At 43.6% G+C, this 13888-nt stretch overlaps 1 protein-coding gene across 1 annotated transcript in view; it reads left to right on the forward strand.

Annotated features, from left to right (window-relative positions):
• Window positions 1–283: 283 nt before the first annotated feature.
• The window catches only part of LOC125945608 (uncharacterized), a 32075-nt gene continuing 18470 nt past the window's right edge, over window positions 284–13888 (forward strand). The window contains exons 1-3 of the mRNA XM_049667710.1: window positions 284–417; window positions 8255–8413; window positions 10876–11026. The gene's annotated coding sequence lies outside the window, so the exon portion shown is untranslated. The remainder of the gene's footprint in view (window positions 418–8254; window positions 8414–10875; window positions 11027–13888) is intronic.

Consider the following 13888-nt stretch of genomic DNA (forward strand, 5'->3'; position numbering starts at 1 on the left):
AAACATGGCAACGTCCACGGGATTGCCGCGAAAAGGGTCAATAGACCAGAATAATTGTCCCGTTCAACTTCGCAGCTGCTCCGCAAGTCATCCCAAGCACGCAAGCGACCACGCCTCCTGTAGTGCCGCCGACAGCGCCCCCCGTGGCCATCACAACACGGCCTGTCCCGCCGACAGTGCCTCCCGTGACCTTCAGGACACCACGGCCAATGCCGCCGTCTACGCCACCGACTACGAGGTCAACGCGACCGACTACGCCGCCTACGACAACTAGAACGACAACTACGACAACAACTACGACTACAACAACAACGACAACAACTACAACAACGACAACTACGACAACAACTACGACAACAACAACTACGACAACAACTACGACAACAACAACTACGACAACAGCATTTCCGGGAATACGTAAGTGCATGCGGAGCTTGTATACTCGTAACGACCGCGTTCTGTCGGCGGCACCGCTCTGCCTCGTCTTTTGTACCCGTAATTAAGTTGAGCATAACATGACGCCTATGACGTGTTTCCTACTCCGCAGATCACTTCCGGTGCATGCAGCCTGCAAAAGTACAGCCTTCGGGATTTGTTTTTGCTGCTCAGAGGAAACTGTCCCTCAGGCACGAATTTGGACACCACCTGAAAGCTTTACCTTTGCGTGACGTGTGATTCGCTACCGTGATGCGTTACCGCGAAGCACCCTGTGCGCATGCGCGTCTTCAGCGTGATTGCGTGACAGACAGCCCGCTGCGATCTTAGTTTGTTCTTGTAACTTGATGTTCGTCGTCGCAGCAGGACATAAAGGGTGAAATCAACCATCGCCTATATCCTTATCCCGTGCGGAGAATAAAGAGTTAGCGATGCATTGTTGTTATAATTCATATCAGCTGTTTCTTTTGGACTAAGCCTAAGAAGAGACGCCAGCGATCAGCGAAAGTATTTGATTTCTGGCCTACCAGATGACGGCAGAGCTTTAGCGAGACTCAACATATGTCCGCCTAGCCGCCCTAATAATCACAAGTTAACAGTGATTGCTTTGTTCAAATCAATTTGGATTAAAGGCGGCGCCCATCGGCTTGACCAGGTCCACGGAACCCTCGAATTGACATTGCAGACACACATTTACGGGATCATCTTTTTAATTTTCCCGGAATTTTCAAACATCGGCTGTCGCAGATAACATAGTTCTAAATTATATTATGGGGTTTTACGTGCCAAAACCAAGGTCTGATTATGAAGCACGCCATAGTGGGGGACTCCTGAATAATTTCGACCACCTGGGGTTCTTTGACATGCACCTAAATCAAAGTACACGGGTGTTTTCTCATTTCGCCCCCATCGAAGTGCGGCCGTCGTGGCCGGGATTCGATTCCGCGACCTCGTGCTTAGCAGCTCAACACCATAGCCACTAAGCAACCACGGCGGGTTAGCATAGTTCTTGTTGTTGAACTGGATTATTCAGAGAGGCAGACATTACTCGCACGAGAAACCGAAACACTTATTCAACTAAATAAATATTCACTTATAAACTTTTTATTTAATAACTTTACAGCACGTATTGCAACTGGCGAATTGTAGCCGGTGAAATTTCAACTCGTATCCTCTTCGAATGAATTTCCAGAATGACACCAGTTTGGAGATATGCGCCATCAAGCTCGCCGTAATAATGCACTGTGTTAGTTACTTTTTCAACATAACGCTCTTTTATGCATTGAAGCACAAAAATGTGGGCAGCTTGTACTAGTGTTGCAAGGCTGGAGTAAACAGCGGAGCTTGAGATCGTCCTAGTTTCTTTCAGCTTTTACTAGGCTTGGCCAAGTTTTGCTAGGAAATGCTAAGTGCTGCTAAACTGGAACGCCCGTGTATTTCATCCCACACTTTGGGGAACTATATCTCGAAACTGGCGTCACTCATGAGATTAATTTCAAGTGAATGCATCTTGTAATCTTCGTCGGCTACAATTTATAAACTCCAATATGTGCCGTAAAGTAAATAATTAAAAAGATAATTAGTGAAAATATGTTGATTAGTTGAATATGTGTCTCAATTTCTCTTGCTAGTAATGTCCGTCTCTTCGTATACTTCAGCTCAACGACAAGAATTATGCTATCTGCCACAGGCGATTTTTAAAAAATTCCTAAAACTTACAAATGATCACCCCGTATAGGAGCAACAGAGAAATGGAGAATGCTAAATATGCACAGAAATGCGCACTCTTTTCAATTTATACTCAGACATGTTGACGGGCATTCCCGTTGCTAGCCTTGACATACGTGATCGCTAAGACTTTGTATTGTCCTTCGAATTTTTTTAGAGTGTCGATTTGTATTTTTTGCACGTAATAATGAACTCGCAATCGAAAGCCCTTCGTTTCGTTTTGATTTGATTGATTTTACAGCGAAGCTATCTATAGCTAGGGTTCCGTGCATTTTTCGTGTCCGTCAACAAATCTGCGTGTGCAAAAACTGAGCTACCGAGTTTGATGCAAAATCGCTTCGTTCTATGCAAAAGCTTGTACGCCTCGTCACTTCGATATGCATTTTCAGTAGATTAGTTATCAATATAGGCACCATTTTCAAGATCAGTAGACTCAGGTAGGCAATACGGGTTTCTCAAGATTTCCCACTGTGCGACCCGCGTCGGCTATGTGTACGCTCGCACCGCCCTCTCTTTCTCATCGTTCCAAGCGCTTGCATGCCTTATTTCCTTCCGCTCTCCCCGCGTGGCGGTCCCGTCGCGCGTGTCTAATTTCCTCCGGCTCCCCGAGGTGGCGGTAGTATTCCACGCGAATGTATGCCGCCGATCAAAACAAAAAAGTGTGTGCGCGTGCGTCTTTCTTCGGGATGACCGCCTTCACCGATCAAAAGGAATAAAATTTGCTCGTACCTTTGATTTAAATTCTCTGTCGACTCTATGTCGTGTGCTAAACTGCTTCGCTGGTAAACCACCTACGCAGCAGCGGAGTGGCGCGTGATTTTATTTCTTTTTATTTTTCAGCATCACGACCGGGAAAACCACCACGTAAGAACGTCATTCTTCGATTTACCATTCGCTACTCAAGTCGCACAATGTATGGCAGCGCTTCCTGTGATGGCGTATACCTGTCGCGTGCGGCGACTAACAACTTTCATCTCTCAACTATGCCTGAGGCCTTTTTTTTTTTCTACCGTGAAACGTTATTTTTGATCACGTGGTTAGATTTTGCTGCGCAACAGGGAGCATTGTTAGCCCGTGTTCGTAGGAAGGCTTATTTTTTTGTAATGAGCTATTGCAGCTTCAAATTCGGCATTAGAGTCGCCCGATACAACCACTGCAGCCACGTACTACAATTAGCGGTGAATAATTAAATGCGTTGAATTCGCCAACTGCGATCCCAATTCCAAGTTTCTCTAGACTACGACGAAAGAACTCAGAGGTGCATGGTAGGATGATCAATTGTGCACTTTGTAGTGAGTCTTCGTAATTACTGAATGAATAAATACCACTTTGTTGTCCAGTCAGTCAAGTCGTGTTTTTCTTTATTCGTAACGAGAATTGAATCATTTGCTCAAAGCACAAAAAAGTTAATCGCATGCCCGCAGCATTACGAAGAAAGAAAAAATTATACTTTCAACCACTATACTGACAGAAAGGGGCTCACCGAACATTTCGTCAGACGTGGCCGTACCTTGAGTAAATTGGGCTTTATTAACAGTTTGCTCACCTAATTGATGTGACAAGGAGCCATATTAGGGTAAACAGATGGTTCATGGATCTACCCGTTGCTTACTTAACATCCGCGTTTCTTTTTTGTTGTCAACAAATGTTTAGGAGAAAAAAAGCGCAACAGACGGACACAAAAAAAAAACAGAATAATTAATTCTTTGAAGTGTCTTCTTGAAGTAAAGTAACATTTTCATTATCATTTTCAAGTGGTAATATTAAAGCAGTATCATGTGCAAATTGGTACAAATATTAGTGAAGTGATACATTGGCCAAAATCGGTGACATACAAGTCAACGAGCAGGGGTCATAGCACGGATTCTTATGGGACTCTGTATTTTATGTGGATAAGATCACCGTCTGTATTTTTAATTCGAACAACCCAATATCAGTTTTTAAAGTAGTCTTTCAAAACCTCCATGTCGGGCCTATGGAATCTTATTTTGGGCTGGCTTCGCGAGTAGTATTTCATTTTTGAGCATGCTGAACGCTTCCCTTTTTTTCAGATCTAGAAGAATACCAAATATAGTATCACTTTTATCTATTTCATTATTAGCTACGTATGCAGAGTCTTCTAGCAGAGTGACTGTGCTTCCCAAGCAACTAGGACCACCCATGCAACTAGAACTAGCTTGACAAGAGATGAAAATTTTCACAAAATAGCATTTTCTTGTACATATGCTCCTCCAGAACACCAGACAATGCGGGCAAGATTGCTGTAGGTCTATAGTTGTTGGGCTCTTTCCTTTTTTTTTCCGCGCTTTTGTAAATTAGTCTAATTAAGGACACTTTGATTGCGTTACAATGTGACCCGTCCTAAATAATTCTGAATAGATTTATACCGGCACTCTCCTTAAACGTATAAAGTAGATTTGTAACTCACGAAATCAAACTCCGTCATATCCTGGCATTCTAAAAATAGAAAATGACCTATTACGTCCCAAACATCAAAACTTCTTACCTTACTTAATATGCAGAGCTAACGTTTCGTTTGAAATTTATGTCCTGTGCCACCTTGGTGAAGTTTTCCTTGAGTTTCTTAGATATATTTGGAAAACATTCGTTAAATACGTTTGCCAATTAACCCATTTGTTTTATAGGAAAATTATTGCTTATATGATTTCGTGAATACTGTGTTTCGTTTGTCTGCTTGTTAACGAGTTCACTAGATTTCATGATTTTCCTAAATGAAATTTACTTTCGTTTAGCTCGTTATTATTTTATTTATTCCTTGCTAACATTAGTGTAGCTTCTTGTATGCTTGTAAGATGCTTCGCGTTATTAAGGTATCCCATAGAATGTTTTGTCTAGTTTCCTCCAGCGACTTGGTTACCTCTTCACTGAACATTGTAAGAGTAGTAATGGGGTGATCAGCCACTTTTATTTACGACACGATTTAGTGCTTGCATGCTAGAAACCCGCAGTGAGTATGGGACCTACACATGGCGTCGTAAGTGTGTTACCCCGAATGTTTTTCTCGCGCAAATCCTGTTGCGTTAGTTTCTAACGCGTAACTTGAAGTGAGAGATAAACAATCTCTGACATAACATTTAGCAGGGAAATAACTATTTATGTCTGGATCACCTACCAAAATTATGTTATTGCGTTTCTCAATTCTCTTTAAGAAATGCTGTAGTCAAACCGGAAATTCCCGTATGTTCTTGTCTGGTAGCCCGTAGATTGCAGCTCAGATTATTAATGATGCATTTGCACATTCGATTGATAGCAGTAGTACCTTTGCCTTTTTCATTGCTGTAGACTATTGTTCGCATAACCAATAGTTTCTAACACACGTTATAACACCTACTCTTTTTCTTTCATGACGCCGTAGATAAAATTCCTAATTTTTTCTTACCTGATATAATTTAACATTCATATTACTTACGTTCACTTCGGTTAGAATAATCTCATAAGATAAAATTTTGTATGGCTCAAAACAAAGTTCTCCCAAACACAAATCTTTATCGATACTTCTAATGGTAAGATGAATCAGATAAAGACATACAGCTTTTTCTTCGCTGAAGTACCTCTGCCGAGATATAACCCAGTCTTTAACTGAGCTAGATTCTACTTCCATGAAAATGTCATTTTGGTTAAAATCTCTTTATTTTCAATTCTGACAGAACTCGGTCCATCCGGCTTTCATACGAATGCTTTCTCATTCTTCATCCATACAAACGTACACAATTTCTCTTTAGCTGAATTCTTTGCCATCCACAAAAACTGCTGCGCTTTTTTATTATTTCATGCTTTCATTTTTAAAGATGTTATTTCACTATAGTCGTAGCATTGTGACTAGCCACGCATTTCCAATTCATCTGTTAGAAAACGTTACCAGTATAAGTGCAGTTGCCCCTATCCGAATTCTAATTCTGTGAATGGAATTTATCTGTCCATCCCTTGGCTTAGTCGAATCCTATTTGTCAGCGCATTGGTTCAAGACATCTCTCAGGTTTTCACCTTTTGAGGTATTAAGTAAATTTCTAAATAACGTCGACGACCTTTACAGTTTTAACTTACTACCATTAGCTTCGTCCGTGTGACCTCCACTACCAAAATTTCTGATTTAGTTCCTAAGTTCTCGGTGGTTGCCTGCAGACATTGAATATCCTTACTTTGTGTTTTAATCACCTTAGTATTATGCCCTACTGTGAAGACATGTGCTCATAAGAACCCCCCCCATTCCTGCAATGGTTTATGTTAATTGTTCCTCCAACTTAGAAAGTATCTCTCTATGTTCAACATTTGCCTTTCGGCAGTTAATTGGTTCTACTTTTTCTAGGCGTTCTAACTTTTCGTTGAAACTTTCGACGGCAGTGATTCAATTGGAGCCATGGTATCGTTCAGTGAAAGCTCTTTAGTCGTTGCCTTTTCATTATCGTTCGGTTGCTGATTGTGCACGGCCTTTCGGGTTCGAACTTCGGCCGATTTGCAAGCATAACACGTAGAGAAATCGATGACAGAATTGACGATGCTTTTGCGGGCAGTTTTAGTCGATCCTGCGCACTTTCTAAATTGCGGCATTGACCGCATGAGATTCCATCAGAAGAAAGAGCCTTCATGCACGCAAGACAATGAGAACTGTTTTCTATTTCACTCACATCAGCAGAATCGAACGACCATAAATAGAACCACAGTCCGACATAGGAAAAAGCAAAAAACAGAGAAAAAACAGAGCGTTTCTTTCCGTCAGCGCTTTTGAAGGGTCCCGTTCGACTGGAACAGTGCGTTGTCAGCGTTGAACCGCTTCTCGTTTAAAGCTTGAAGGGCCACTGCAGTCACTTGCCCATTCGTTGACGCGTGAATGACGTCATCCAATTACACTGCTCAGCGCAACTTCTTTTGCTCCTTACCGCTTCAAATCTCGTTGCCGTAGACTCGGCTAATTGTCCCAAAAATACTGAGCGTTTTTGTTTAGTTAGCACCGTTCAAGGGGTACCGCTGGACTTCTCTCCTGACAACGCACACCGACTAGCGTCTTCAGTTTCGCGGGTTCTCGCGCGAGAGCTTTGCAGCTATCGAAGCGTGGTGGTTCGAAGCCATAGCGGTTATGATAAAAAAAAAATTCGCTGTCCTTCAGTTACCACGAGAAAGATACCTAGTACAAGGACTTGGTACAAGGACTTGGACTTGGTAGTGTCAGTGCTTCTGGTTTCAAATGTCATTGTGACGTTATTTATCGCGCTTCGCCTTCGTCAAGGAAACTATAGTTTCTGAGCGCACGCCTTGTCATTGCGAATTGCCGCTAAATTAAAAATTGAATTATGGGGTTTTACCTGCCGGACGCACGATGTGATGATGAGGCACGCCGCTGAATTCTCGCGTTGTATAACAAAATATTTTGTCACGAAGTCCTTTGAAGACAGAAAAAGAACAAAATTTAGGCAAACCAATGATACCTATGGGAAACCAGCGCTTGGCCACGAGGCGCTGCGGCAGTTCGAGTGTGCAGGCTGAAATATGCCGACACCACCCGCTAGGGGGGGCTCCGAAAAAGTGTACGACATTTGGGATGATAGCCGACGCACGCCTGTATCAACGTTTGCTTTTGCTCTATGCGTATAGCCAAGCTTTGGCCATACGCATGCGCGTTGGAAAAGCGCATGCGCTCATACCGTATTTTCGCGCGTATAACCCGCCCTTGCATATAAACCACACCCGTTAAGTTATATGCGAGAAATACGGTACGTTCCAGCACGCCGTTTACCAGTCAGACCAGAATCTGAACACACGTACCTCGACATGAGCGGTGACATTGATGTCGCCAAAACGCAGCATGTGCTACTGAAAACCGTAACTACATGTCACCATGTAATTGTTAGTTACCTTTTTTATTAGAGCCTTGGGAACCGTTTTTTCTAGGGTAATTAAGTCTGGAGGAAGTCGCATTTTAATGCACCCCATACACTTTTCTTTTAAATATTGAACATGGCCTCAATCTGAGCTATTCATCATCAAATTTAAACGCACCAGTATTTAGAGAGGAACTCCCGAGCTAAAGCTTTCTCTTAGGTTAACTGTTAATCGCGCTGCTTCTGTTTCGCAGGTCGTTTCACACTCATCTGCGTGTTCGAGTTTCTCACCCCAAAAGTCTGGGGTCCGGTTCATCAGTGCACCGACTACGTCTACATCCGGATGTACACCTACACATACCACAGGACTTCAGACCAGCGTATCGAGTTTACGTCGAAGAAACTCGTGGACAGTGAGTTGCAACTAGTTTTCTAAAACGCGGGATGGTCCACGTCATATTAGGCGTGCATGCTAGGTGGTTGAAAAAAAAAAAGAACTGGCTAACGGCGTCCATGTTCGCAAAGCCTCGAGATCTGCGTCGCTGCAATATCTATAAATGATACTCGAATTCGAAACAATGTGGCAACGCATGGCCTTGATTGCACATTGCCTTCTACATTTTTTTATAAGTTCACTCGGAAGTGATTACTCAAAATATTGATTCTCGGTATAAATTACGGTGCCCCCATGTGTAACTGTAAAGTAGTCGTTTACTCATACGCGTATTCTTGTCATCCGCTTTCAAGGAATTTGACGCTCAATTGATCTAGATCAACCTTGAGCAACCCGTGTTTCGCAGTCACTGAAATTGCGCGAAAATGCCGGACGCGCCAGCAACGTGGCAATGTACTACGGGTAGTTCCATCTTCATCTCTGCGTTTAAGCAACGAAATATGCAGTTGTTTTATGCAACTGAAATATGCAGTCATACGCAGGTGGCGGCTGCGTGTGACGCGGCTTAGCGCGACCGCGCGAGTCCTATCTTGAAAGCGATCTACGATGAGTACAGAATCTAGGTGCGTTGAGGGCTTATGGCTTAGTGTGAGCTGTGTTCAAGGCCGCTTAGTTCGCTTTACGCGAGAGGCAGCGCGAAGTTTAATTCGCTCGCTGCTGCCACCGCGCTTCCTCACGCCAGCGTTTTGACAGCGAGTGTCCGCGCTCATCGAGTGCGATGTGTTTGCTTGACTGTGTGCGCGTGGCACCGTGCCTATCAATTCAGTTTGTAAGCAAATGTTCACTAGGTTATATGTCCGATGAAACTACTGTCCTTGCTTCGTATAGCTGCCTACTAATTTGCTATCGCAATCGATGATTCGCCTTTCGGGCGACACTGCTTGCTATACGGATCTTTCAATAAAAGGTTATGTAGGTAGTGAACATGGCGTTTTCGCAGGAGTTCCTAGACGAGGCGGACATAATCGTAATCAGCCTATTTGTATGTCCAGTGCAGAATGAAAGCCTCTACCTATCTTACCGTACCTGATTCCAACTTGCGCCTTCAAATTTATTAATTTCCTCATCCCACCTAATTTTCGGCCGTCCTCGACTCCACCATTCTGCAACACCCAGTCTGTAACACCCATTCTGTAACAGGCCATGCAACCTGTGGGATTGCATGGCCTGTCCAGCTCCATTTCTTTCTTTTAACGTCAACTAAAATATGGGCTACCCCGGAATATGGAGTTGCTCTCATATATATATATATATATATATATATATATATATATATATATATAGGGTGTTTCAGCGAACACCTTCAAAAATTCTTAAAGGTTGCCTGTGGCAGAGCACAAGTCTAGTTCATGGGCTGGTCTACTCGAAGAGGCGGACATTACTCGCACAAGAAATTGAAATGCATAATCGAATAGTTAACAGGAATTCACTAATTAGGTTTTTAACTAATTACCTGATGGCTCATATTGCAATTTACAAATTGTAGCCGTGGAGTTCGCAAGGCGGACCCACTTGGAACGAATTCTCGGGATAACACCAGTTTCGAGATATTAATTCCCGAACTTGGCGGAGAAATGCATTGGCGTTCCAGTTGGGTTCTTAGCATACCGTCGCTTTTTCCACTGAAGCACAAAATTAACTGGAACGCCGATGCATTTTTCCGCAAAGTTTGGGAATTAATATCTCGAAACTCGTGTCATCCTGAGAATTAATTCTAAGTTGATCCGTCTTGCGAACTCCACGGCTACAGTTTGTAAATTGCAATATGGGCCATGAGGTAATTAGTTAAAAACTTAATTAGTAAATTTTTGTTAATTAGTCGATAATGCATTTCAATTTTTTGTGAAAGTAATGTCCGCCTCTTCAAGTAGACCAGCTCATTAACTAGAATCGGGCTATCTGCCACAGGCAACCTTAAATAAATTTTATGAGTGTTCGCTGAAACACCCTGTATATATATATAGAGGGTGTCCCAACTATGATGCACCAAGATTTAAAAATATGCAAATGCTACGTAGCTGGACAGCTAGAAACAAGGTAATGTTGTTTGCGGTCGCTTGGAGATTCTCATTATTATTTTTTTGCAATCTGCCTACTTAGATAATCAGTCTTAATTATTCAGCTTCTCAAATATTATAATTAGATTAAAAGTGTCAATGAAAAAATTGTAGAGCAACATTAGAAACTCCCGATACAGCTTTCTGCTGCTCAATACGTGCTACACAAAAGTGTTTTTCCGAGTGTGAAAGAAGCCCGCGAATGCACGCAATATTGCCGCGCGACTGCCTACTCCAGGCTCTTTGCGTGTATTCGCGGCCTTCTTTCACACTCGGAAAAAACACTTGTATGTAGCTCGTGCAAATGCAGCTCATGCAAATGTATATTTTTGAGTTCCCTGAATTGTCTTGCTTGTGCACGCAGAGGAGAAGGACAACAGGATTGACTGGGACACGAGCTACCAGTACGGCCTATACTTGTTTAAGGGTGACCATCAACTCAAGCGCATTTGGAAGCAGTTTCCTCAAGGCGACCTTTACTTGGGCATGTGGGGTATGACGTACCAGCGCATTCTGTAAGTAGTCACTTCTCTTTTTTCAATCGAAGCTTGTATTGTCTCACTCGTGTCGCCGTCGGTGTGGCTGTCGTACGCGAAAACTCCACGGTTGCGCGCCGGCGCTTGACAGCTGGTTCCCCTCCTCACCGAAGCTGGCGGCCGGAAACCCTCCTCACACACAGCTGGCGCGCCGAAAACCCTCCGCTCCCGCAAGGGGCGCGCCGGATGACGTCACTCTCCCAGGCAGTCACAAGCGCTCCCTCACTCCGGAGAAGGGAAAGGGAGGGTTCGCTCGCTACGCGCGCGCCGTTTCTCGCCAGTTAAAGGCCAGCTGCGCTATGGGTGGGCCGCGCTTGGTCCGCTCCGCTGAAGAGGAGGCAGTCTTCAAAGAATGAAAACGGGAGCGGGCCCGTGAACTTGTGCAAGCTCGCTGGGCGAATCCACCGTTTCTCATCCACCAGCAACCATGACTCTTTAATGATTCTCACACGCTCAAATAACTAACCAACCCCTCCCCTAGGGCTGGACAAGTTTCGCGTGCACACCTGATCCCGGTAGGGGAGGGGTATTAAGTTTTTCTATCGGAAAACTCATTGTCCCACTCTGGCGCTCTTCTTCCATAAGGGGACACTTTAAAAATGAAAAAAAAATGAAGACTGCACCCGTGTTAGTAAATTAATATTGCTCAATACCAAAAAGCCGCTCTTACCGCTCTTACAGCGCAAAGAGGCTACGTAAGCGCGAAAAGTTGTAAAATCCAACGGCAGGTGGCGACAGTGCCGTGAAGTTCCCGCAACAGATCGCCGTGACGTCATAGACTTTGACGGCGTCTGCAAGTTGTATATCAGCTGAAATAGAATACGCTGTATTCTAAAGGAGTCAAAGATTGAAATCGGCAACTACAAGTTGTATATCGGTAAAACTAAACTGCGCTGTATTCTAAACGAGTCAAAGATTGAGCTTGGGAAATGTTGCTAACTTTTATTGATCCAAAGTGGTCCAAATGCGAAAAAAATATCTGTATACTTTGATATCAGTGACTTCACAATGACGCACCGGCGCTCAGATTCTGGCGTGAAATTAAAGAGAACTTAACTTTAACAGTCATTCTTCATTCTAATGGTCGACCTATTATCGCGAAACTATCGAATACAGAGTCTTCCAATAATGCTTTGTCAGGGTAAACTGACTGTCCGTTTACAGCAGCGTTTCTCAAAATTTTTTCAATAGGTGACCCCTTCTAGTAGTACCAAACCTACCATGACCCGCCACCTTTGTGTGAGCGCCCGCTTCTCAAAATTAACTTCTTTCAGTGACGGGGATGCACTTACATTTTAATTTATTAAAATACTTTAACTGCAGCAGAAATAGCTGCCAAGAATGCTTGTTGAGGCATTTTAACAAAGATTGATTTACTCACGTATTTTAATGCGAAGGATGTAGTTTAGCCCATGAGGCCCGGACTTTAAATGCAATACCTTTTCTTTCACAACCTCCAAGGCAAAATTTCGTCGTACGATAAACGAGGGAGTGGGAAGAGCATACCTGCTAACCTATGAACCTTAAAATTCTTAAGGGGGGGGGGGGGGGCGATAGTATGCATCTTTTTTTTTTTTAGATTTGTACTGAGGCACACACCATTCGATGGGATGCATATACATTTCATTTGCTTTGTTTCTTTTTTTTTTGCTTTTAGACGCTGCACACAGGCAGCAGTAGCTAGAAACAGCAGAAACTGAAAAGCAGCACATTGTTTTTAAATCACAGTGACCTTTTTTTTCAGTTACCTTGCTGTTGCCGATTTCGCCTACTTAATGAACTTATCTGAATAAACTTGATCAACACAGGTAGCCCTCTGGTAGGCGGCCTGTTGCGATACCACAACAGGGTCTGCTTAGGTGTCATCACAATTTCTATCCTGCATGCACTTTCTTGTATTCTTGCGCCTCCGCATTTTCGAATATCTGTAAAAAAGATTTCCCAAAGACTTGTAACCTATTCAAGACAAGGTCTTCTTAGCCGACTTCACAAGTATTTGGCGCATTTGGGATCTGAGTATCTTGTAACCACTTCTATAAAGAATCGGTCGGTTAGGTTACTCGTATACGTCGTATGAACATGACAATCGTATTAAACGATACCTCGTCATGTCGAGAATACGTAGCATATAGTCCGCATCACTCATAACAAAAAGAATTAACGCGAGGAGGAAAGCGGAGGAGGGTATGGCGAAAGCGTGAGAAGAAAAAACGTAGTGCGGTGACGATGGCTACGAGATGGCGCCACAGTAGCGCGCGTCGTCTGTATGGAAACAAAGCACTGCATGAGCGGAGGTCTGTCTGCGGCGGCTGCTGCGCATCGCGACCACGCGTCACACCCCGCGGTGTGACGCGTGGGTGTGAATCTCCTCGATAAGCGAGGCAGTCGGCGCCGCCGCTTCGCTCCGTTTGCAACGTGCCGCACGAGACATTGTCCACGCCAGCCAATATATCGCGAAATGAGAACACGTATAGAGCGGCGCTCAAATTTCGTATTCGGGAGTGTCGTAATCTTTGGTGAATTTTTGTGCGTGTTTAGAGCTCGTACAAAAAGTAGGTTGAAAAAGCTTGCAGTACGTTGGAAGCGGCAAGGCTATCAGCTATTAGGTTTTTTTTTTTTTGTTCTTTTCCTGCGTGCGTGTGTGTCTCGGGTATATATGTTTTTTTTTTTTAAGGACTGTTAGAGCGTCTTTTCGTGCCACGTATTTCAACCCGAGCGACCGTGTGGGACGTTAAGTCTTCTTAGCCTTTAAATAGTAGATTGGAAGATGCAAGACTATTTAGCTATTAGTAATTTCATCATCATCATCAGCAGCCTATATTTATGTCCACTGCAGGACGA

Source organism: Dermacentor silvarum, chromosome 5, assembly GCF_013339745.2.
Source record: "Dermacentor silvarum isolate Dsil-2018 chromosome 5, BIME_Dsil_1.4, whole genome shotgun sequence".
In the NCBI taxonomy this organism is placed as follows: domain Eukaryota; kingdom Metazoa; phylum Arthropoda; class Arachnida; order Ixodida; family Ixodidae; genus Dermacentor; species Dermacentor silvarum.